Here is a 24,979-nt window from a genome sequence, read left to right on the forward strand (position 1 = left end):
TTTTATATCCTATCTATATATTCTGTTTTACTTTAGTGTTATGTCAAATATTTTCAGTTTCTTCATAATCTCACATTTTTCATTAAATTGTATGTATATTTGCATATCATAATTTCTTAAAATCATCCTTATAATGTTGAATGTTTCGTATGTAAGTCAGTAGGAAACAATGATGCAGTATCATTTGATTTCTGTTGGATCATTTCCAGACCAAATCAAAGAGAGTGAACAAACCTTGCTGTTTGTAGTTGCCACATTGCTTTCATAAGGAATGTAGCAATCACAATACTATCAGCAGTGAGTGCTCATTTCACCACAAATTTCCTGGAATTGGGAATTGCCCCTTTCTAAACACATGTTAAATCTTCACTATCTTCAGGACTCCAAAAATGGGGGGGGGGCAGGGCACAAATGCTTCAAATAGTTACATTTATAAACAGAGCCAGAAAGCAATTCTCTGGAAGCAGGGAGATGCATGCAGCGCTGTGACTGTAATCAGATAGATACAGGTAGAATCTTCTAATTTAAAAGTGACTTTCTAGATTATAACCAAATTTTTTAAATGCAAATTACCTACAGTAACCCAGAATGGCTAAAAATTAACTACCATGATTTACAACAATGTTGTATTAGTAGCTGGAATGCTCAAAATAAGTAAACCAGATTGTGGTAAATCAAAACAAAATGAACACGTGAAACCAGCTTCACATTCTTAAGGTTTATATCAAGCTCTAAATCTGACATACTGCTGAGGAGATATGTTTCAAACCGGATAACCTCTGTAATTGAGAGAAAAACTTCTCTTAAAAGAAGAACCAGCTAGAAATTCTCATATTTATTACCCCTTGACTATAGAAAGTATGCGTCCAAGCAGAAAAGGCTTATTGACTAACAAAACATAGAAATGTAGATATTCAGAGAATATCCCTGAACTTTTGAATTGGACTCCTCCTCTTCTTTCCCCTCCTCATTGTCATCCTCAATTATTTTTTATCATTATCATTTTTATAAAAGCATTTTTAAAGTACGATACTTAGGACTTTCTCTCCCTTACTTTATTTCACCTTTATCATACAGCTTTAGGGAGCTATATTTCACTGCTTCATTTTTCAAATGAGGAAACTGAGTATGGAGAGAATAAACACCCAATTCAAAGTTATACAACCAGTAAGAACGGAAGCTGGTATACCAGAGCATTAACTGAGGTGTATCAGATTCCAGCATCTGTCCTTCCAGCCCATGCAATCAGACATCTAAGTGGACTTTCTAAGACTCTTTGACTTTCGCATGTGCTTATGATTTGGGTGTTAGATTCCAATGCTGGCCAGTCATTCCAATCCAGTGACTATGGAAGGTATTAATTCTTATAGGAAGTATTCCCAGAGTTTTGCACCAGCTCTGGCTCTAATGAGCCTCTAGAAGCATTCCTTGACTTTCAAGAAGCCTGCAATAGTCTTATGACAAGCTATGTCTACTAGACCAAATGAAGGCCGAGATCCAGGGAGAAATATCTGTAAACTTCTATTCTGCAGAGGCTAGTTCTCTTTTATTAACATTCATGTCACTAGGTTTGAATCTTCAGGCTATTTTCAGTGATTTTATCTCTTGCATCTTGCACATCTATAAGTCACCAAGTTCAGCAAGAGAGCTAGGTTATGAAGACCAGTGTGGAAAGACTGTAGGTTTTGAATATAGCTGTGTCTAAGTTTGAAATCCAGCTCTACTACTTACTTCTTTTGTAACCTTGGATAGCTAAGTTACTTATGTTTCTATGCCTTGATTTTTTTTGACCTTTACAATGCATATAACAAGTTTGCAGGGTTGTTAAGGAGACTAAACAAAATATCTGTATATAAATATTTTACACAATGTCTTGTACATGTAGGCTCTTTACTCCTGGTTTTATTCACTCCACAATGATTATTTAAACCATTATTTTACATTTCCACTTCTAATATTATTAAAGCCAGGACTTCCTTCTCTTTACTTCTTAGTGGAACATATACAAATACTAGCCACTAGAATCTCGTCAATTCTTTAATCATGTCTTTCCTAAAATTAGGAATTCAGCATTCCTCTCCCAGGGTCCTAAATCAGTCTGCCTCTGAGTAATACCATTGGACCATCCTGGCTAGTGTGTCTTTCTTGGACAGGGGTTTAGGGATAATATTGTGTCTGAAATTACTAATCTCATTTTAGGCACATTTCCCAACCTAGTCACAGCTCCTTATTGTTGCATTCCATAAACTTCTTTAGATCTGTTTTTTTCCCCCCACAACTATTTTTTTTTTTTTGGTGCCATAGTACAAGCTTCTCCAAAAATTTACTATCTTTGATCTTTAAAAAAGTAGAATTTTAAAGTGAATCCTTAAGACTTTACTATTGCCCTCTAGTTCTCAGTTTCATTTTGTGCTTATTTTTTCCTTATTTATGATTGTACAGACTTTGATTCTATCTCCTCTCAGCCTTCTCTTCTTGAGTCTTAAAGACTAATTTTGTCAGGTAGTCACTATAGCGCCTCGTCTATCCCCATTAGCATTTTGTTCAATTGATTCCAGACATTATAACACATCAATTTTGTACAAGCAAAGAACTTGTCTTCTGGGTGGATTACAATGCATAAATCCTTGCTTGAGCATTTGTCTGCAGCAGCATAGGGCTTTGAGAAAGCAACCTTCCTTCAAGGAGATAAAATTGCACATTTATTTTTTACAGCTGGCAGAAAGCGCATTGTTTCATATATAGAACTTGGGTTAAGATTTTCTAAAAGTTTGTTTTCATTGGCCTACTAAAGATCATTTCTCAGTTTTTCTGGCCACACATAAAGCATTATGAATTGCCCACCAATTTCAAGTATCAAATTGAAACCTCTTTTTCTAGTTTGTAATATTTTCTAGCTACTAAAAGCAACCTTCCTGTCACCTATATTTAGAATGACAGAATCACAAAGGACCATAGAACTCATCTGGTCCAATCATTTCCTTTTTGCCCAAATCGGCACTCTTGTTCCCATTTCTCTTATATGCTTCTCGGTAGGGTCTCTATATTCCCAAACAATAGGTGAAAGAGAAAATCCTGCCCCATCATAATAGCAATTTCTTATAATGTTTAGAGGGATGGTATTTAGATGGAGTTAGAAATTTCAAGAAGTTTTTAAGAGAAAATAATACGGGGAAGTGTAATTTATATGTATAAAATTCTGTTACTACCAATTCAAATGAGTAGTGTACTTCCTCTTAGTTTACCAGGATCTCATGGTGATTGTTATTGTAAATAAGAAGAAAAGCAGCTGGAATTTGAAAAATTTAAATTCTTCTTGAAAGTAATCTCCTACCTTGCTGAAATATGCTGCAATTATTTAATGTATTTACCTCTGATTCAGGTGAGGTTTTGTTTAGGCTTTGAGTTTATGTCTTTCCATTAGAGGAAATACAAACAAGAGCTTGAGATCTCATTACTAATAGAATAAATAGACAAAATATTTTGAAAGAGGATTATTTTGCAATACTCGTGAAAGTTGTTTGTTTAGCTTCATGAATGAGAAAGATCTTTTTTACTCTCAGAGTCAGTTTTTACTTTGCATTTTTCAAAATTCTGTTGCCCCCTAGAATTTATATAAATTTATAAGATATTGGACTTATTTTTAATATGCTGATGGAGAATAATTTCCATGGAGAATGATTAACTACTTTATGGTTTACTCCTGTAATGAGCTAAGCTAATCAAGAAATTTATGTTTTGTCAGATGAATTGAAGTTATAATCTCATTAGTACTTTTCCTCTATTATAGGAACAAAATTTATTTATTTACATTTCTCATAAAACAGTTATATAATTTCCTCTAAACTGTAAAGCTCACCAGAAAGGGTATAGTTAATGTAGAAATGTAAAGATAGAATTTCACTCCTTAAAAAAAAATCTAACTCAATTCTTGTGTGCTTACTAAAATTTGTCTTCTAAATGTCATTAATAAACTGCTGTCTGCCAAATCCAGTTGTTGGTTTTCCATTTTTCATCTTTTTTCGATGCTGTTTACAATGTTGCACTTTGTGAAACTTTTTTAAGCATTTTAATTAGTTTCACAATTTTATTATGAAACATGTAAACTATTAAAAATGTGCTCACTCATGTGCCTCCTCCCAGTTTGATAAATTAAGTATTATCAACAGAGTTCAAGTCCCCTGCGTGTTCCTCCCTGATAGTAATTTCCTCCCTGCCCAAATGGAAGCGTAGCCATTATCCAAAATTTGGTATTTACCATTCTCGTGCATTTTTTTATACTTTTACTGGATATGTGTGTACTCCTACTTAGTATGTCATATATATATATGTCATATTTTTATGTTTTAACCTTTATATAAATGGTATCAAAGTATGTATGTGTATGTTATTTAGCACCCCTCTGTATTTTTCACTTGACATTGTTTCATGAGATCTGTCCTCAGTTTTATTTTTTAAACTTCTGTGACTCGGTTTTCTGTTTACTCTGCTACTCCCTCACTCATTTCCTTTGGTTGGAGCCCACTCCTTCGTTGGTTTTGTTCCCAGGGCTCTGTTAACTGACAGCCTTCTCTTCTCATTGCAAAGCCTCTCCCTCTGCATTCCCCCACCTCCCGTGACTTCTGCAACACTGTTAGGTTCGCCTATAATCCAGGCCTGTTTGTCCAAAAATCTGCTGAATGTCTGCAACAGGATATCCTGCAAGTACTGTAAACTTCATTCCTCAAAAGTGAGTTTATTATCTTCTCCCTAGACCTGCAATTCCTTCTGCTATTCTTTAATTTGCATAAGGACACACCAGCAACTCTGTGGTCTGTGTTGGTAAATTCAGTTCTTCTGAAACCCCTTGTGTTCTTTTCTCTTCACGACTACTTAAATCACTAAATCCTCTAGCAACTGAAAGCAAAAACTAAGCCACTAGAAAAGACCCATAATAATACATATACATAATTAGTAAGATTTAAGCCAGTGAAGTTTGCCTTGTTTTGGTTTTCCCTCATGCAGTCGTCTGAGGTGAATGCTCAGGTCAGCCAGCAGCTCTAGTGCATACAGTTCTTTAGAGGTTCTGACAGCAGCAGCTTACCCATCTTCAGCATATGACTTCCATTGTCACCAGTTTAGCTAATGCAAGAAGGGATAGTGGAATCCCTGGGTCAGAAACTGACGCTCAAGCAGGACCTCAGTTGTGCAGATTATTTCCCTTCATGTTTTGTCGACTGCAGGGCATCCAAGAAACACAATCTCTAAGTGGGCAGCCGCCCTGTGGCCATAATTCTACACTGTGAAATCAAGGGAAAATGAATTTTGGTGCACAGTCCCATGTCTGTGCCACAGGTGGCTTCGTAACTGCCTTTGAGGGGCTCTCCTTCCTTGTCCCATTTAAATGCCACTGCTCTAGTCCAAGGCTTCAGCATCTCTAGCTCAAACTATTTCAGATAGCCATTTGCCTGGTTATGTTTATTTCCTCCAGTCCATTCCTCATGCTGATGTCCAAATTATCTTTCTGAAATATTGATGCCTAAAGCATAGTGTAATAAATATGGACAACAATAATGTACTGTAATTGTCAAACTTTCTTTGAAACTAAAATTTAATTATTCCAGCCACTGAAAATAAAGGATAATTATGTAATATCATAGAGGCATTAAATATCACTGTAACAGCAATTATCTTACAATATATGAATGTCTAAAATTAACATATTGTACACCCTAAATTTACACAATGTTTTATGTAAAATATATTCAGTAAAAAATTAAAGTAACACAAAAAAATGCCTGTATTCCTGTGGAGTCTCTATAGTGCTATGGGATAAACTCCATGATGCGTGACAAATGTCTAGAACGATGACAACCTGGCCTCAGGTTATTCTCTGACCTTATCTCCTGGCCCCTTTCCAGTATTCTATACTTTGAATGTTTTAGCTAGTTCACTATCACTTAACTATGTTGTATATTTTCATAGCTGTATGTTTTTATTTTTGAAGTCTCCTATGATCAGAGCTGTTTCTCCCTTTATCCTGTACAGCTGTCACCTATCAGTGGCTTTCTTGGATAACCTTCCATTGAAGTACAGTTCATTGTTGCTTTACTTGTGTTGCTAAATATTTAAAGCTTCACTACTCAGGATGTGGTCTACAGACCGTCTGCACTGGCATCAGTGGGAAACTTGTTAGAAATGCAAAAAATTGGGCCTAGGCAGATTACTGAATCACAACTGCATTTGTAACTAGAATCTATGTGACCTGATACTGCTGGCATTCAGGCTTTATAAACAGTATATATATATTTGATACTTGATGCATTATCTCTTATAGACAGGAACTGCATTTTGTTCATTTTAGAATCCCCCCCAAACTTCTACAGAGTATCTGTTACATAGTGGCTCTCCATACATTCATACTGACCAGGTTTTTATTTCATCTTGTCTCCTTTGGAGATATGCTGTCATGAGAAATCATGCTTGGGGAGTTTCCATCATGGCTGAGTAGTAATGAACACAACCAGTATCCATAAGGATGTGGGTTCGATCCCTGGGTTAAGGACCAGTGTTGCATGAGCTGTGATGTAGGTCACAGATGTGGCTCGGATCTTGAGGTGCTGTGACTGTGGCCTAGGCCGGCAGTAGCCCTGATTCAACCCTAGCCTCAGAACTTACATACGCTGTGGGTGTGGCCCTAAAAAGACAAACACACACACACACACACACACACACACACGAAAAGAAAAAGGAAAAAAAGAAATTATGCTTGGAATTTGGGTGTTTTCAGCACTAAACCAAACCATATTTCTCCACAAGAAATAGAAGCACTTTTTTGCCCCTCCCAAACCATATCCTTTTAATTTTAAACTTATGAGCATTACATGTATATGTCACATAAACTGGTTCAAATAAATTGCAATTTATGCTCATAATTTTTGTTATGCCTGTAAGGGAGCCATTACCTAAAAGGATATTTTCATAAACAGATGTGAGAGTAAGATCTACTATAATGTACATAAAAGATAATTGCTTCTTATTTAATACGTACCATAAAATTCCATCACAGGTTAAAGATTTACTATAAATTCAATTTAAAAGAAAATTTTTTAAAAAATGGAGTATGTAATCTAAAATTTAAATATATATTTGAATATATGTGTGTATATACATACATACAAAACTTGGAAGTTGAAAGGTACTGTTAGTATTGCCTTTTTTATTTTGCTGTTTATGATTAGGCACATCTTCTCTAAATAGCTTTTAGTCATCAGCTGGTCCAATACAGATTATACTGCTTTGAGTATATTTAAGTTGTTGACTACTATATAGAAATATGTGTATCTTTTTCTGTACAGTGTTAAGGAAAGTAGGTTGATGACTATGGACTACAAAAACATTAAAAAATCTTTTTTTTTAAGTAAAGGTTTGTATTTGTGTTTACATTTTGGCTTATTCACCCATATTTTGCTTTATAATAGGTGAATTTCAGTTGGCCAATCCATATTTAAGCACGCACTAAATTCAGCCATTGGTTTTGGCTTTCCATTGAATGGACTGACCTTTGAAGATTTTTTTGTTTTTGTTATTTGTTCTCTTTAATATGATCTGCCTAAAACTCTTTGGAAAAGAAAAATGTTTCTTTTTTTGTTTGTTTTTGTGTTTTTTTAGGACCGCACCCATGGCATATGGAGGTTTTCAGACTAGGGGTCCGATCAGAGCTGTAGCTGCTGGCCTACAGCTAGTAAATCTTTTAAAATTGCAAATTATAAGAATAAATAACTTTTTGCAGTTATCAGTGCTTTTGCACTAAAAATTATATAAGGACTAAATTGAAGTATGGAAAGAAGTAAGTATGATTCAGCTACATGCAATTGAGAGCACAATTTCTTTAGAGAAATATTTTAAGCAATTTGTCCATTCCTTCTTCTTTGATTATTGCATAATTAGGTATGTTTCTTAGCTGGTGGACAGACATGAAATAACTCTCTGGACTGGCATATGCTTAAAAACCTTTGCTATATATTGACTGTGAGAAAAATCACTGGCAATTTACCGCTGATCTAAATTTGAGCACCTGAAATCTTAACGCTAAATTGAATATTTAGTGGTTATAAAGTAAGTGGTCCATAGGAGCAGAGGTACAGAGTTGGAACAGTGAGAACCATAAAGAACTCTAGCTTTATGTTTTTAATTTACACACTTGGTTTTATTTTCCTTCACCACATAAATTGTTATAAATTTTCCACTTGCTAGGAAGGATTTCTCAAGCATTGCTAGACAGTTTAGCTTATTTTTCTCCTGGATAAATCTGTATGTAATCATTTTAACAGGTGAGAGAATTCAAGGAAGTGGTGACTTGCTAGGAAATGAGTTTGCAAGGCTTTGATTTTTTTTTTTTTTCATTACTGGTATGATTTCCCAAATACCTCATTTCATTTTCACGTAAAAGGTACTTTTCCATCTCATCACTTCTACATTGAGCAAGTCTACCCACTAGGAGGCACTCTTTCCAAACTTTATTTTTCAGTGCACCCGGAAGACTTTTCCCCAATAAACCTTGTGGGTATTTATTCATCTTTTCTGTTTTTATTTCTAAGCTAAAGGTTTTTGCATGCAGTCTCTACTTGCCAGTGGAGACAGGCTTTTTTGTTGTGAAAACAACAAAAAAATCTTCCAGATATTTTGATTGGTACCTGTTTTTCTAGGTACTATTTTCTGGAGCGGAATATTTAATTTGTTAGAAAAACACAATCTATTTGATATCAAAAGTTCAGTAAAATTCTAATACTTTTAAACCTTTTTTTTACTAATACCTCCCCTTAATATTTTTTTCTCTTAGGTAGAAACATATAGATCCCTAAGTTTATGTCATTTGTGCAGAGTTGAGGATATTAAGTCACAATAGAACGCAGTGTTACAAAAAGTAAAACAGTGATTTGTGTTAGGAACAGCTTTCAGATTCAAAGAATCATCAGAGACTGGAAGATTGGTGTATACACAAACATACAGAAAGATGAGAACCACCAGACCATAGAGAACGTTTTCTTAGTGGCATGTGGTACTCAGTCTCATTATTGCTGGTCATACACTGATAGATGCAGGCCCCTTGTCATAAGGATGCATGTAGAATTAAACTGGAGTTATTAGTGACTTCAGAAAAATTTACAGTTGATCTGTATTTTAGAGGTAGTAATTAATACAGCTATTGAATTTTTAGATAGTTTCAAATTTCTGTTATCAAATATATAACTGAACATTTAAAGTGCATTTCAAGTGGAAATTTATTCATTTAATTAAGTAAAGCTTGATTTTTCAAATTTGTTAAAACAGGTTAGGGACCTGGTTCCATGCATCTATTAATTTATTTAATGCTTTTAATTTTTTCCATTACAGTTGGTTTACAGTGTTCTGTCAATTTCTATTTATTTATCGAGTGCAGACTGTGTTAGGTTCTGTTCGTGACTTTGTTTAGAGCAGCAAACGTAAGAGCAAAATCTCTTGGCTTGTGTTTATATTTGCTTCTAATGGTGGCAGGGGACAAAGGTGCATAGCAGGTTGCAATAAAAAGGGGTAAGACAGTTGTAAAAGGGTTGAGAGTAGTATAAGCCTAGCTATTTTACATGGAGAGGCTGAGATAGGTCTCTCTGAAAAGGTGCTATTTGAGCAGAGACCTGAAGGAAATGAGAAAGAAAGTCATGCATATAAATGGGGCAGTGTTGGGATCAGTCCAGATAAAAGGAAAAGCAAGCACAGTCCTGTAGTTTATTCTAGAATCAGTCAGATGCCCTGGGCCCGAATGTGCAGGAGAGTGGTAGCAGAGGAGGTCGGAGAGATGTGAAAGGACCTAGTGGGATTTTACTTCTAAGGAGAAAGGACATTGTTGGTAAAATTTGTGCTGATCTGATCTAACTTTTCAGAGGATCGCTCTAATGTCTGGGATGAATCCAGGAGCTGTGATAAAAGTAGGAAAAACTAGTCACTTTGCACTTGTCCAGGCAAGAGATGATGGTTCTTCATGACCTTGAGGAAGTTCCCTAACATTGTTGAGGCTGTTTCCTCATGGTAACAGGAGATCATGAGACCAATGCATCAACTCGTTTTGAGGATTCAGTGACAGACTATGCTGGATTCATTTGGCCGTGGCTTTGTGGGACTGATTGATCCAGAGGATCATCTGAGTTCACACACACACCTTACTGTTCTCTCAGTCTCCTGTCAAATACATTTCCGCAATAATTACATCATTTCTCAACACACTTCTGAGTATGTGTTTCTTTGCCTGCACACTCCCAATTCCCAAACCTGTGATGGTTCCCTGTAACTTTAGCATAAAGTCAGAACTTTTGAATTCAGTATTTGAAAGCCTTTTTTTTTTTTTTTTTTGCTTTTTAGGGCGGCACCCATGGCATATGGAGGTTTCCAGGCTAGGGGTCAAATTGGGGCTATAGCTGCTGGCCACAGCCACAGCCACAGCCGTAGCAACATGGGATCCGAGCAGCATCTACACGACCTTCACCACAGCTCAAAGCAACTCTGGATCCTTAATTCACTGAGCGAGGCTGGGGATCGAACCCACACTCTTGTGGTTACTAGTCAGATTCATTTCCACTGCACCACAGTGGGAACTCCAGAAAGCCTTTAGTATTCAGTTTCCTTCACTCACTCTTGAAGCAACACCAGGCGGCTTGCTATTTCTTGTACATGCCCTGCTCTCCAATCCTTTGGTGTTTTATTTAGGGTCTTTCTGCCTGGAATGTCGTGGGTATGATTGTAGTCCACCCACGCAGATATGTCAGGATCATGACTCTTTCTGACCACAGCTGAATTGAGCCCGGTTCTGCTATTGGGTGGAAATTTAATCTGGCAATGCTGGTCTCCCTTGGCCTTTTCCTTGGCTGTACAAGTTCTTGGGGTCTCTTGTAATGGTACGCCATCTGTGGGAGGACGGCAGGAGCATCACTCTGGCCCCTGCTGTGATCCACTAACAATAACACTGGGGCTGGCATCCCCAAACCGTGCCTGCCATTCAGCTGCTCTGGGGTCAGAGACTAATGTCTTCATTTCTGCTCCCTCCCAGTGAGTAGTTCTAAGCATTTCTCCTCTGGGGTGAGTAGTACTGGGGCTTGGTGTCTCCCTACAACACTTAACTCTCAATTTCCATCCACTCTGGGATCTGAATGCCAGCAGGGGACTGAGGGGAATTGCTGTAACTTATATGGGCCCGTTTTACTCTTTAATATGAGAGGAGAGATTATGTTCTTGAAACTTGAAAATTCATAGTCTATTATGTTCAACAGGAAAACATAGGTATGTGATTTTCTAATAGTTCTTGTGTTTTTTTTTTTTAATTATTAATTCAGTAGGCACCATAGAATTTATACCTTCACCCCTAAACACACATCTATGCTAGGTGTTCAGCATCCCAGTTAGGAAGTTAAACTGAGCTTTCATAGATAAATATCCAAATGTCTTGTGTCTTAAATCAGTTTTTCTCAGAAGGCGACTTGAAGGCCAACTCTATCAGTGTCTCTAGGAATGCATGTTTAAAATGAAGTTATTCCAGGAGTTCCTGTTGTGGCTCAGCAGTAACAAACATGGCTAGTATCCAGGAGGATGCGGGTTTGATCCCTGACCTGGCTCAGAAGGTTAAGGATCTGGTGGTGCCTTGAGCTGTGGTGTAAGTTGCAGACGCGGCTCTGATTCCAAGTTGCTGTGGTTGTGGTGTAGGCCGGCAGCCACAGCTTTCCTAGCCTGGGAACTTCCATATGTTGTGGGTGCGGCCCTAAAACGACAAAAGTTGAATAAATAAATAAATAAATAATAAATGCAATTATTCCAGAACTACTGACTTAGAATCTCCCATGATGAAGACTGATATTTTGTATTTGTAATAAATTTCCAAGATGATTGTTTTGTGCCCTAAACTTTCTGAATCATTGCTATAAGCTGGGGGGAAGACAATGGCCAAAAGACTGTGTTTTTCCAGACAACCTGTGTGATTTCTTTTTGGCCGAGATACTTTGGATTGTGGATCAAATTTAGTTAATTGTTACTGAATTAATTATTTTATCATCTATTTATAGCATAAATTGTAGTTTTCTTTTTTTTTCTTAAAGGCATATACTTACATTCTATGTGGACCTAAACCTATATTTACCTCTCCACCTTTCAAATTTGCTCCTATGAATATTTTGTATCTCTTTATGATTTTTTAAAGTGATATCAATGTACCTAGAAGCATCTTTCCCTTTTTGTACCCAGTATTGTTTATTTGTGCCTCTTTCCTTGATAAGCCTTTCTCAAGGTTTATCTGTTTTATTTATAGTTTCAAAGAACAAGGTTATATAGTTTTGCTTAATGTCTCTACTTTTTTCTAGTAAATGTTTTTTCCTTTATTGTGAATTTTTCTACTTAGTATACTTTTTAACCTTTATTTAGCTTTTGAATTAAATTCTCTATTTTATTTTTGCTTTTTTAGTAAATAGTACAATTAAGTCAATAAATTTACCTGTAAGTACCACTGAAGCAGCCTTGGTATAAAATTTGGAACCTTCCTTTAGTTCTAAATACTTTTTTTGTCATTTTCATTTCTTTCTTTCTTTTTTTTTTTTTATCTTTTTGCTATTTCTTTGGGCCGTTCCCAGGCTGGGGTCGAATCGGAGCTGTAGCCACTGGCCTATGCCAGAGCCACAGCAACGCGGGATCCGAGCCGCGTCTGCAACCTACGCCACAGCTCACGGCAACGCCGGATCGTTAACCCACTGAGCAAGGGCAGGGACCGAACCCGCAACCTCATGATTCCTAGTCAGATTCGTCAACCACTGCACCACGACGGGAACTCCTGTCATTTTCATTTCTTTATTTTGAGAGCACGTTTTAAAATATTTTATTGTTATTTTCTTGCTGAGTCCTAATTTAGTATTATTGAGTCTAAAATATAGTGTGTATTAATTACATCATTTAAAAAATTTGCTGAGCAGTTCCCGTCATGGCACAGCGGAAACAAATCCGACTAGGAACCATGAGGTTGCAGGTTCGATCTCTGGCCTCGCTTAGTGGGTTAAGGATCTGGCGTTGCCGTGGGCTGTGGTGTAGATCACAGATGTGGCTTGGATCTGGTGTTGCTGTGGCTCTGGCGTAGGCCGGCAGCTACAGCTCCCTTTAGACCCCTAGCCTGGGAACCTCCATATGCCGCAGGTGCAGTCCTAAAAAGACAAAGGGCAGAAAAAAAAAAAAAGTTGAGATTTTCATGGGAATCTTGCAAATGGTCAGTTTTCATAAATATTTGCTGTTAACTTGTCAAAGTTTTGTTTCTTTGAAACTTTTCTATCCTTGCTAATTTTTTTTTATCAGCTTGATCTGACAGTATCTGATAAAAATGTTTTATTTTGATTGGATATTTCTCATTGTCTCCTTTGAATTCTGTCAGGTTTTGCCAAATAGGTTTTAAGATTACATTGATTTTTTTCATTTATTTTTATAATTTTTCCATATAAATATCCTTTTATCCTTTTAACATTTTTTTCTTTTAAATTACATTTTGTCTAATTTTCTTACTGCTAAGGTAACCTCAACTGTTTTTAGTGTATTTGTTTGATAATCTTTTTCATAATTTATTTTCAGCCTTTTGTGTGTTTTTATTTTAAATGAGATTCTTGTAAGCAACTAAAAGCTTGATTTTTTTTTTGTTAATTGATTCAGATATTCTCTCTCCTGATAACATTTTAGTTAATATGTATTTATTGTGATTACTGATACATTGGATGACTTCTACATTATTTTATATTTCTTCTTCATTTTTCTCTTTCTCTATGTTCTGGAGAATGGATATTGTTTTCTTTAGCCTCTTATTTTTTTCTGATAACTTTGAAGTCTTAGATTGTATTAATGTTTACTCATAAATTTTGGCCTATATGTTTTAATGTAAAAATTTCAACCATATCTGTAGTTATAATTTTGGACCTCTTTCTACTTGAAATAAATTTTTGTTTATAGGCTTTTTTCAACAAGAACCATTTTTTTTTTTTGGAAAAAGATAAAACATTTTGGCCTATATATTTGCTGTGTTTATCATTGTTTCTTGTATATTATACCTTCTTGCTGAGTTTAATTTTCTTGTTCTGAAATAATTTATTTTAATGAGTCTTTTGGTAAACATGTTGGTGCCAAGTATCTCAGTCTTTTTATTTCTAAAATATATTTGTTTTGCCCTCAATTAAATAATAATAGTTTGAGTGCATGTGAAATTTTAGGTTGAGTTTTATTTCCTTGGCACCTTGCAAATATCACTTCATTATTTCTTGCCATCTGTTGTAGCCAGTGAGAAATTATTGTTAGCCTATTCATCATTCTTATGTAGATAATTTATATTTTACACTCTCTGATAGTTTTTAAAGTTTTACTGTTTCATTAGAAAATATCTCTAGGTCTGTATGTACAAAGCAGAAACAGACCCATGGACAAGGGTAACAGACTTGTGGTTGCCAAGGGGGAGCAGGGAAGGAGAGGGATGGACTGGAATCTTGGGGTTGTAGATCCAAACTGTTACATTGAGAATGGATAAGCAACAAGGTCCTACTGTATAGCACAGGAAACTATATGCAGGCTCCCAGGATAAAGCATACTGGAAAGGAGTATTTTTAAAAAGGAATGTATATAGGTCTATAACTAAGGCACTTTGTTGTGCACTTTGCACAATAGAAATTAGCATAATATTGTAAATCAACTATACTTTAATAAAAAATATATCTATGTCTAGATCTATCCTTATTTATTCTACTTACACTTTGAGTGCATGTTGCCTTATCACATCTTTTCAATTATCTTTTTCTGAAGCGTATGTTAGAATACTTTCCTATATCTTACAAATTCTTTTCTAAATTTTAAGCTTGTCTTTGTGTAGTGCATTCTGCATGAGTTTCTCAGTATTTCATTAATTTACTCTTTGATCCTAGCCTAAAGTTATCCCATTTATTGCATCTTTAATTTCACTAACTATATGTTTAAATTTCAAGGTTACTTTTTTCTTCACATTTATCTATTCTTATATCATTTCCGACTGTTTATTTTTTGGGGCCCTTGTTATTTTTATTAATAATTTTGTCTGCACTAATTCTGGCCCTCGTTAACCTTCTCTTTTAAGATCTTTGTCAGACTGTTTCATAAACTTAATTTCTTCTGGAATGTATTTATATTTAAATAGTTGATTTTATTGATTGCCTTTTGATAGCATTAGATTTATTCTTGGTTGGCAGATTCATTTGAGTAGCAGGTTTTTTCTTTTCTTTTTTTCTCCTCTTTTTTCCTCCTTCCACTATCTCTTTGTGTCTAATATATTACAGTGGCTTCCACTCAAAACTCAGGGCCTTCATTTTGGAGCTCAGACTTAACAATAATAAACTCATACTGACGATATGGTCTATCTAGTCTTGGAGCCAAACAATGACTTGGCTCAATTTCTGATCAGGTGACTATATCAGTGTTTTCACTTACCCTTTCCTACACCTCCACAAAATACTAACACAGGCAACAGTTGAACAGAAACTGTTTCAGTCTTTTTTTTAGGAAATTTTGGTGGGGAGGCATTAGCACATGCTATGTGCAGTCCCCCATCATCTGTGAGAGATTTTAGTTTCTTTTTATCCCAAAGGAGTACAAGTTTCTTTTTTCTTCTTTTCTTTTTTTTTTGTCTTTTGAGGGCCACACCTGCGGCATATGGAGGTTCCCAGGCTAGGGGTCCAATTGGAGCTGTAGCCACTGGCCTACGCCAGAGCCACAGCAACGCGGGATCCGAGCTGCGTCTGTGACCTACACCACAGCTCATGGCAACGCTGGATCCTTAACCCACTGAGCAAGGCCAGGGATCGAACCCGCAACCTCATGGTTCCTAGCTGGATTCGTTAACCACTGCGCCACAAGTTAACTACTCCAGCAGTACAAGTTCCTGATGTCTCAGCATACTTTCAGACCCACAGCCCAATAAGATCACTTCTTCAGCATCTGCCCAGTCTCTTGATTTTTTTTTTCTTTTTTCCTTTTTTTTTTTTTTTTTTTTTTAGGGCCACACCTGCAGCATATGGAAGTCCCTGGGCTAGGGGTCAAATTGTAGCTACAGCTGCCAGCCTATGCCACAGCCATAGCAATGCCAGAACCAAGCCAAGTCTGTGACATACACCGCAGCTCACGGTAATGCTGGATCCTTAATCCGAGGCCAGGGGTGGAACCTGCATCCTCATGGATACTAGTTGGGTTTGTAACCTGCTGAGCCACAAGAGGAACTCCCCCAGTCTCTTGATTTTTGTTACATGTCTAGTTCAGTGAAATATCTGATTATATTTGACCCTGGAAGTGATTTTTACTCTTCCCACACTTAAAATTTTTTTTTTTTTTTGCTTTTAAGGGCCACGCCCATGGCATATGGAAACTCCCAGGCTAGAGGTCAAATTGGAGCTACAGTTGCCAGCCTACACCATAGTCACGGAATGCCAGGTCCGAGCTGTGTCTGCGACCTATACCATAGCTCACAGCAAAGCCAGATCCTTAACCCACTGAGTGCCACCAAGGATCGAACCCACATCCTCATGAATCCTAGTCAGGTTCATTAACCACTGAATCATGAAGGGAACTCCTGCACACTTGTATTTTTAAATTCCATCATTGATCTCTATTTAGAGTACACTTTCCCATGCAAAGAAGCCATTGTGCCTCTTGAATTGCAAGTCCAAAACAGCTTCTTTGAGCAAGAGGAAGAAATAAAGAAACATTTTTGAGTTGTCATTCAGTAATATTTAATACCAATTGGGACAAAAATAATTTTTTTATTTACTAGCCTTCATTCTAGTTGTGGAACTTATTGTTCTGAATAATTCACTTTGATTACCTTGGAGCTTTTCTTTTTGGAACCACTTGGCTTTGACTTGTAACCTGTTGCCCAATTTAATACACTACTCTAAGTATTGAAGGGTATGCTTTTTGGAGGGAAAGTATAACAACAAGCCTGGCAGTATTTCTGTGTAAAAAGAGATACTATTTTATTAAAGGCTTCCCTACTGAAGCTTCTATTAAAGCTTCCTGTGATCTACTTTGGATAATATTACTCTGCTTCCTAAGCTAGAGTCTTTGCTTAATTCCCCACTCTCTTTCACTCAACAAACATTTTATTGAGCCCATAATATATACCAGGCACTGTTCCATGCACCACATGTGGGCATATGACAGCAAACAAATCATATGAAATCTCTACCCTCTTGGAGCTTACCTTCCAGTTTGTAGTTAATAATATCTCTTAATAAGTAGTGTTTTTATTATTCACTAAACACTCAGGAGAGTTAAAATTCTGGGATTGGTTATTAGGTACAGCATTAGTAGGCAAAGTGCAGTTGGTACTTCTGGGTTCAATTATCTTTCTACCCAGGAGCTGAGGAACTCAATTGATTCTTCTTGTCACATGCCTGTAACACTGACATTAGAAATACCTACATCTGTACATGCTTGTGTCTATATATGCTTTCTATTGTAAATCTACAGTGATAGAAGACTATCACTTATTCTAATTCTATAGTAATAGACTTAAAATAAATAAAGGTAATTTAAATTCTATAGTAATAGACTTAAAATAAATAAAGGTAATTTAGGAAAAGACTGATAATATATTTTGTTTGTCTATAAATTAAATGTGCTACTTTTGGAAAATCACATTCACGTCTTCTAGCTTGAAAACCAAAGTTAAAGCAAGGCAATGAAAGAAAACCATACTGTCAGTTTAAGCCTTGAAATTTTGTTTTAAAATATAGAAGACAGAGTCCCATTTTTAATGAGGTACAATAAGTGGATTGTAGTTTCTCACGTTAATTAGGTAGCTGTGTGAGGAATGACACTTAAAAGTAATTTTAGGGTATTAGTTTTCATTGACTTACTCATTTTGTTCAGATTTGCTGCTGTGATTAATGAATTTTTGAGCAATGACAATTAGGTTAATTTGAGTTCATTATTCAAATACCAGGGCCTAACAGATGGAACTCTAAACTGAAGGTCAGGAAATGTGGATTCCATTCTGGGCTCACTGCTTACTTTCCATGCAATTTGCATTTCTTCCTGCCTTGTGGAGATATTGTGTATTAATGTTATTGGGAATGAAATGCTTTAAAGGACAAGGATATAAAGTACTATGAAAGTACGTGTGGAAGAAAATGATAATTTAGAGAAAAAAACTTTCTTGTTCACTTAGGAATAATATTTGGAACTAATAAACAACTTTTCAGTGGAAATTTAGCTACTGTGCTCTACAGGGGGAATAATAGCTGTTCCCCCCCCTTTTTTTGGGAAGTAGTCATAACACCTAACATTTGAGTAGTGATTTCTAAATTATTTAAAGCACTTTCTCATTCTAACTTCTAATGTGATACTTACAGAAGCCCTGTAAGTTAGACCATTTCTGTATGGCCTCATGAAAAGCAGACAGTAATGCTTTCTTGGAGAGCTTAAGAGAAATTGGACACATTTGTCTTATCTTTTAACACTGATGTTGTTTTAGAGTTTCCCAGTACAGGCAAGAGATCCTGTCATTCTCTCCCCCCCTCACGTCTTCATGCCATTCAGGAATAACATACTTCCCAAATGTACAACTTGATATTCTTCTTTTTTTATTTTAGGCCTTCAAAATTCCATTGTTGACTTTTTTTCTCTTAAGAACTGTTTGTGTAAACAGCTCCTAGCATTTATTGCAGATGAGCGGGACAACAAAGGAACTGCAGTTACTTCAGAAAAGGAATGTAAACAGGCTAAGAATCTACCACCCTGCACCCTCCTCCACGTTGTAAGGACTTGGGTGTAACTCTGATCCCATCCTTCCAAAATATGAATTGCTCTTATTTTGTGACACATAGAAGCACACTCAGCATTCAGACATATCCACAAAGGGAAAATATACCCATTATTTGTATCATTTTCTGCATTTCTTTAACAATCCAAGATAATTCAAAAGGCCACATTTAGTTGGCACTTACTCTGAATTTATGAGTCATCCATGGTTTTAATGATGTTACTTCTTATTCCAAGTTTGTCCATCGATGGCAAAGGGATGACACACAGGTGAGTTGACTGAGTTTCAGTACAATGCTCTGTTTAATTATAATCATGTACACTGGGGACAGATAGATGAGGATTTTATATACACGCTGCCATGTCTCTTATATTTGCTTCTGAGACAAAATTCCCGAAGTAGAGAGGAAAATATGTGTCAGGAACTTGGAGGCAGGCTTTAGGATGTGGTCAGTAGAGTTGCTGGATCATAAGACTCTTCTTAGCTTCTGGAGTGGGGTCACAAACTCTAAGGCCTTCAGAGGCCAGTCACACAAATGAAGACAAATACAAGGCAATGGGGAATGTGACAGTGAGGACACAGGAGTTTAAGCCCTGCCTAGGGGCATTCACACTCATATCATTAAGAACACTGTATAGGCCAAACAAAACGTGTGCAGGTAAACGTTCACTTTCTCTTGTGTGATGCGTGCCATTAGGCAAAGGCCAGTTCTCTAAGCGGGTTTAGTTTGGTAGATCCCCTTAGATTTGTCAAGTGTCTGTTTGCATCTAAGGGAGTTCTAAAGCCTTGATGGAAAGAATCATTGACTCTATCGTATTGCTCTCATCTTTTCTCTGCTCTTCCTTTTCCTCCCACAGCACACATGCACAGTCATGCACAGGCCTAGGAATCCAGGAGCCTGAGGCCCGAACTCCACTCAAAACAGGCTGGTGTATTAATTCTCAGCACTAGAAGGGAAGGTGCAGTTAATGTGGGATGGCAGCTGTTTGGTGTAACTAAATAATGCTAATTTTTATTTTATCAGAAGATAACATTTCTATGCTTTAAATTGCTTTTATTTCCTTTGAATTTGGATAATGACATATACGTATTCTAAAAACAAAAATTGCATTGAAATAGTTTCCTTCCCACAGGTATTGTGACAGAAGGGACATAGTCAGTGCTTCACATAATTGATTCTAAAACCAGTGCATTGCTTAAAATAATGCCACTGTATCAGTGACATTTTCCAGTTTTCCCTTTATTGGAGGATTCAGAACTGTTCTGTTTACTCTTCCTGTCTGCCCAGTGCAAAAGCAGAAAAAGTTAGAATATCTGAATATCCTTTCCTTGGATTCCTTACAAATTCTTCATATAAATATTTCTGTAGGACTTCATAACCAAGCAAATAGAACAGTTATATAGGATGACTTATGATTAGCCGAGTGTTAAAAGCTGTTTAATTACCAGAACCAGGAGAATAGATGAAATCCAAATACATGTGATAGTAAATAGTAAACATGCTGTTATATTTGCCTTAGATTAATACTGTCTTTCTAGATAATGAAGACATCCGTAGGTTATTCAGTGATGTTTTTCGCTTTGTGGGTTAATTGCACAAGCTGCATGGAAGCAAAAAGCCATGCTCTGTTCTAACTCAAACAAAAGCCCAGAGAAAGGGGAAGAATGCTGCATAGACTGGAGCCAGCCAGTTTGATCCGGCACTAGTTAGTAATGACAGGGAGAGAGAGGTGGGACTCGCAAGAGGAGGAGCCCTCAGAAGGGGAATTATGTTTAGCCAGTGCCTGATTTCAGAGATTCACTGTAAAGGCCATTTAGAAGATCTCATTTGAATGTGTGGTTATGGGCATAATGTTCTCACAAAATTCTTATTTATCTGTGAAAGAAACACAGAAATAGCTATTTGTGCTACAGCAGCATTTTCTATATTTTCCTGGCCTGGGATTTGCCCTTTTCTTCCCTGTGTTTAGAGTAGAATATGAATACTGATAAAACCTAATCCTTAGTGTTGAACATTTCCTAAGAAAAAAATAAAAACAAAGTATAAACAAAATCTACTTCTGGAGAGTTCCTAGGAAGATTGTGCCGAGTAAAAACACTTCTTTTAAATGTTGTAAGCAGATATCACCATCAAAAGCAATGAAACTTTGCTTTACAGGGAAGTCTAATCACCATATTGTAAGATGTGCATTAGGGATGCCCATTTGCTCTAAATCCACAGAGACAGGAAATCACTTATAATCCTCCGTGAGGATTACAGTCACTAAAGATTTTCTTAAGTAAAGGAAATGAAATCAGTTAATAGTAAATGATCAGTCCTGTGAACCTAACATAAATAGCTATTTTTTAAAATGAGAATGACGTTCAGAAATGAGTTAAATTGGGTGGGCAAGAGTGTGGATATGGGGCTTCTGGTATATTTCAAACTCATCATTCTCAAATCAGTTCTGTCTCATTAATTTTGGTTTTACCACTGCTAGGCAGCAATCCAAAACCATTTAAAACCTGCTAGATGGTTTTCACCCAGGACTCACTGCCAACCTGGTCCCCTGACGGAAAATACAGGGACTGGAGACAGAACTGGGAGAACAGTCTAACCCAGATTCTCAGCCACATAGATATCTTAGGAATTTAAAAATTCGACTTCAAGGCCAACTCACATGCAGAACCAGGGTAGTCTAAATTCAGGTGCATGTGAAATAAAACCCAGAGCTAACTTGACATTTCATTGAGTAGAAGCCATCCATGATTAGCTCATAGTGTTATAATGATTTTGGAAATTAACATATGATGATGAAATTGATTTCTAATTTTCCATGGTAACTGTGATCACAAAAATCCTAATAACCTCATTTTGGCCATTGATTTCAGTCTTCTCGTAAAGCCTTATGTTAGAGCATTCACAAGAAAATCCTACCCTTCTTTATTCTCCCCACTTTTTGGTAGCTATCCATCAAGTAACGCATTGTCTAGAAGTAAGACGGTAAAGCCAAAAGCCTAGCTAATCTAATCCAAAAGTGTGAATAATTAGAATTATTAACGAGCCAACCTTTCTTCAGTGATGACTCATTGATACCATTCATTCATCAAACATTCTATGAAACTACCCATGAGTATTATAACTGCTGAGTCCTTAGAGAGCAGAGATATTTAGGACAACCCTATATAATCTTTGACTTAAACATATGAGGTGACAATTAAAAAACATTTCAAGTCAGTGTTCAATTATGAAAACTCTAAGTAGCAGACACAGTAAGGAGTTGGTTTTGGAAAAACAGTGGGCCAGGAGTATTTGAAGAGAGTGCCATGACTTGTGTTCTCTGGAGGAGGGTTAATTTTGACTAAAGGGATGGAGAGCAGACGTGAATATGAAATATTTACAGAAGATTGAGGAGTTTCTCAGAGTTCATAGTAGGTTCTGAGTTTAAGACTAGTGAAAGGTTTAAGTGTACAGATAAAGTAGAGTCAGGTTGAAGATTTTAAAGTTAATCTTTATAGATCAAGGCTCACAAACCCAAATGCCTGCAAGAGACCAGAAAAGCTATTTAAGTGAGGCTCTAGGGACTGTGGTAACTGGTAAATGCATGCCCTTTCTAATCGGAAGCTGTTATCCAACTCTGACTAATCATTGCCTCTGGCAAGGACTTCTGACTTTTTAAGAAAAACTGAGTATCTGAACTGTTGTGTGAAATATCTAGATTTTTAAAACACCAAGCAGATCAAACAAAACCTATCTGGAAGCTGACTTCAGTCTATGTCACTACAGCTATAGTTTGTGTAGGAAAAGGTGAGCTTTGCAGCTTTTTCATCAGGCCAGAGACATGATGAATATTTTAGGAAGGTTTCACCATGGTTGCCTCTAGGTGATTTTGAGTAGGAAAGAGCTTCAGCCTCCAGGCAGCCTTTTCTGCCCCTACTCCAACAAGGAACTATAAAAAAAACCCACCAAGAGTTGGAGACTGATTAAGCTGGTCCTCACATGTGTTTCATTAAGGTGCTTTCGTTAGGAAGGAAAATAGTAGAGTAGTTCTTTAATACTAGCCTTCTCCTGCTCTCTTAAAAAAATGTCCTTTGTCAGCAATATCTGTGCTGCTTGTCTCTAAGCCATATTTCAGCTCTTTTTTTTTTTTTTTTTTTCCTCTTCAGAGCCACACTTGCAGCATATGAAAGTTCCCAGGCTAGGGTCGAATGGGATCTGCAGCTGCCAGTCTACACCACAGCCACAGCAACACCACATTCTAGCCAGTCTGCGACCCACTCCACAGCTTGTGGCAAAGTCAGATCCTTAACCTACTGAGTGAGGCCAGGGATTGAACCCAGATCCTCGTGGAGACATTGTTGGGTTCTTAACCTGCTAAGCCATGATGGGAACTGCCAACAGTATTTTTCACTCTTAACTGCCAAGAAAATTGAACAGAGAGGGGTGGGTGGGTGGGTTGGCAGGTTTGTTGATTGGTTGTTTGGAGAATCTTCTGAGATCTGAGATGTATTATTATGAAAATTTTAACCCCAGGTCTTTGAATCAGAAGTCTCAGAACCAAATTTCAATTCTTCTACTCCCTGGCCTCATCACCTTGGATGTATCATACAGCTTCTTGAACCTAACAAATTCTTTTCTGTCCTAGATCTGTGATCCATGCTATGTTTCCTTGGCCTGCAAAACATCTCTTCCACTTACCTGACTGTAGCTTTCTTATCTTCAAGGTGACAGCTGAAATGTCACTTACTTTTTTTTTTTTCTCTTTTTAGGACTGCACCCACAGCATATGGAGGCTAGGGGTCGAATCGGAGCTATAACTGCCAGCCTGTGCCATAGTCACAGCAATGCAGGATCCAAGCTGTGTCTGAGACCTACACCACAGTCGTGGCAATGCCAGATCCTTAACCCACTGAGCAAGGTCAGGGATCGAACCTGCATCTTCATGGATGCTAATCAGGTTCGTTTCTACTGAGCCAGGATGTGAACTCCTGAAATGTCATTTCTTTAATGAAGTCTCCCATTAAAGTGGTGCCTTGGGAGTTCCTATCTTGGCTCAGCCGTGACAAACTCGAGTCATATCCAGGAGGACACGGGTTCAATCCCTGGCCTCACTCAATGGGTTAAGGATCTGGCATTCCTGTGGCTATGGTGCAGGCCAGAAGCTGCAGCTCTGATTTGACCCCAGCCCAGGGACTTCCATATGCAGCAAGTGCGTCCCTAAAAAGGAAAAAAAAAAAAAAAAGAAAAAAGTGGCACCTCTACTTGATTCCTAGGGTTGCTGTAACAAAGTACCACAAATTGGGCAGTTAAAAAAAAAAAAAAAACCCGAGAGATTTATTCTCTCACAGTTCTGAAGGCTGTTTATCTGAAATCAGTGTCAGCAGGACCATGCTCCTTCTGAAGGTTCTAGGGAAGAATCCTTCCTTGCCTCTGTAATTTTTGGTGATTTCCAGCACTCTTTGGCATTCCTCAGCTTGCAGCTGCACTACTTCAGTTTCTGTCTTTGTTGTCAAGGGACTTCTTCCCTGTGGCATGTGAGCCTGTCTTCACATGGCTTTCTTATCAGGACACCAGTCATTGGATTTAGGGCCCACCCTAAGCCTGTATGACCTCATCTAAACTTATGACATCTGCAAAGACCCTGTCTCCAAATGAAGTCAATTTCTGATGTTCCAGGTAAATGTGAATTTGGGGTGACACTATTTAAACAAGTACAAGCCCCTCCCCATTTATTTTTTAAAACACAATTCTGGAATTCCTAAGCAAAACAATACAAGGCCTTTCCTGGCCAATGAACTGAATTTCTTCCTATTCCAAGATTTTTCTTCTTTCATTTCATTTAGTATTCTAAAGAGGCCTTAACAGCAGTATTTGATATAAGTAGAAGGAAGAGAACGCAGGTTCTGAAACAGAATGGGGAAAGTCATGAGTACAACTTCTCTGCCTGCAAATGTAGGTAGTATAATTTTGTCACAGGTGCATTTCTCCCCTGGGCAAGGAGGGCAGTGTTGCAGGGTGAATTAGAACTCATAAGTCTGTCCCATCTTCCTGCATCATCAGTTATCACTATTATTTTACAGCATAATAAAATGAACATATAGTTGTAGTTAAATAAGCATGATGACATTGAGCAACATGGTAAAATGTGCATACTATTTAAGATTAAGTATGACACACCACGAAAGAAGTCTTTGTCA

At 37.1% G+C, this 24,979-nt stretch overlaps 1 protein-coding gene across 1 annotated transcript in view; it reads left to right on the forward strand.

Moving 5' to 3' along the window:
- Positions 1–24,979, forward strand: part of ADGRV1 (adhesion G protein-coupled receptor V1) — a 538,647-nt gene that overhangs the window by 313,965 nt on the left and 199,703 nt on the right. The window lies entirely within an intron of this gene.

The sequence above is a fragment of the Phacochoerus africanus genome, chromosome 4 (genome assembly GCF_016906955.1).
Source record: "Phacochoerus africanus isolate WHEZ1 chromosome 4, ROS_Pafr_v1, whole genome shotgun sequence".
NCBI lineage: Eukaryota > Metazoa > Chordata > Mammalia > Artiodactyla > Suidae > Phacochoerus > Phacochoerus africanus.